Raw genomic sequence first — 2,349 nt, 5'->3', positions numbered from 1 at the left:
ATAAATCAGTTAAATGACGAAAAATTAGGTGTATATTTACTTGTGACCACTCAGTGTACAGCAGTACAATTTACAATAGTAACTATTACGATTAATCACTACAAACAAAGTTTCATATAACCTAAAGTCTTCTTCCTAGTTCAGAGTCTCCTTAATATCCAGTGAGTTAACTTGAAGTCGATGTATGTACAATTGTCGGGAAGCTAGCTATCTTTGTCAGACACTGAATTGTTGGACTGTCGAAGTAAGATAATATTTTCATAAAACTACTAATGTCTGATGATAATTCAATAATACTTTTGGAAAGATACCAACAACCGATGAGAATCCATTGATGTTCGAAATGTATAACTGTTCCAGCCAAATGTCGTATATTTTCCCATTGATAGGAGTTAGCAAAATCACGGTTTATAGCGTACACGGTTATAACAGGTTCCTAGAAGACTAATGTACATTCTCTTATTTGGCCTTGGTCTTTTTATATCTGCGAGAAATGTATTTCTCGAAAGTTTGGACAACAATACTTATTTATATTTAACCAGTTACGGTTTGTTTGTTTTTGAATTTCGCGCAAAGCTACACGAGGGCTATCTGCGCTAGCCATCCCTAATTTAGCAGTGTAAGACTAGAGGGAAGGCAGCTAGTCATCACCACCCACCGCCAACTCTTGGGCTATTCTTTTACCAACGAATAGTGGGATTGACCATCACATTATAACACCCCCACGGCTGAAATGGCGAGCATGTTTGGTGGGACGGGGATTCGAACCCACGACCCTCTGATTGCGAGTCGAGCATCCTAACCACCTGGCCATGCCGGGCCACCAGTTATGGAAGTGGATATATTTTCGATTATTGCGTTCACGAATATTCTACAATCTTGGAGAATTGGCGGGAGTTTCGCCATACGTAACTAACACTGTGGGCTAGGCATACTTGTACATATAAACTCAATCCCAACAAACGTTGTTATTAAAATAAATACATAACAAATTCGTTACACACAATACATATATGACACTATAAGCTACGCATATTTTTAAATACAAATTTAATCTAAACAACGTTCATTATTAAAAATAAATACATAAAATAAATTCTGTACAACGATAATATCACAATTTTACTGACTTTGTGATTATTTTTTGTGCGGTTCTTTTCATATCTCTTGTGTTTAGTTGAAACACAAACTTCGTGATATTAAAGTAACAGACAACTTACTAATAAACTTGGTCACTCATCAATGCCCCCCCCCCCCAGTGGTACAGCGGTATGTCTGTGGACTTGCAACCCTAGAATCCAGGTTTCGATACCCGTGGTGAGCAGAGCACAGATAGCCCATTGTGCTTAATTACAAAACAAACACTCATCAATACACATCTACTCTAGGGAACTCGCAGATAAACAGTCATTAATACTATTCTAACTTGCGTTTTCTAACATTGAAATAGTTTAAAGATAGTTCCAGACTTTGAGCCATAAGCTCATCAGGCGACGTCAATACTCCTTCTAGTCAATATTAGTGCAAAGGTTCTGAGATTAAAAATCTTATCGTACAATAATATTATATCTATATGTCTACACAGAGAGCATAAGGGGTGTAACAGTTAAATAACTTAGTTAATTAGATATGCATATTAATTAATTCAATTTGCATATTTATCATTCAATTTGTTAATCAACCTTTAATTAATAACACATTAAATATTGATCGATCATCCAATTAATTAGTTAATCTTTAACTAACAAAGAATTAATACAATTTTTAGTTTGCATGCTTTGTAATGACATAATTACAGGAAATAATGCAAATCATTGACAATAATTGTAGATAATCATATTTGAAATACCTGTTATTGACAATATTTATAGGCTCGCATGAATCAATCATATCCAATTACCTCTATCACCGAAGATGACCAAGTTTATGTTTTCACTCCTGTGTGTGTGTGTTTGTCAGCAAGATTTCTTGAAAACGGCTGAATGGATTTCGACAAAAGTTAGTATAAATATAGACTAAGACATAACTAGGAAGTGATTAGTTTTGGAGGGTGAAGGTCACAGCAAAGTTCACCAAAATATAAAAAAATCCCCATCTGTTAACATGTGGACCAATTTTTTACCCTATTTTTGTTCTATAGCTCAGTCAAAAAGGATCAGATTTTAATGAAACTTGGTGGACATGTGTAGAATCTTATTCCTCATTGTTCTGCCAAAAATGATCCGTGTCCGTTTATAACGACGGACGTAAGGACATATTTTCACATTTTTTGAGGGCCGCCCAATATGATCAATGCTGCATGGCGGAGGTATGCGTGCCTCTCTTGTTGTGATATGTAATGGCAGATTC

The sequence above is a fragment of the Limulus polyphemus genome, unplaced genomic scaffold (assembly GCF_000517525.1).
Source record: "Limulus polyphemus unplaced genomic scaffold, Limulus_polyphemus-2.1.2 Scaffold3439, whole genome shotgun sequence".
NCBI classification, from domain to species: Eukaryota; Metazoa; Arthropoda; class Merostomata; order Xiphosura; family Limulidae; genus Limulus; species Limulus polyphemus.
Note: the sequence above shows the minus strand (reverse complement) of the source record.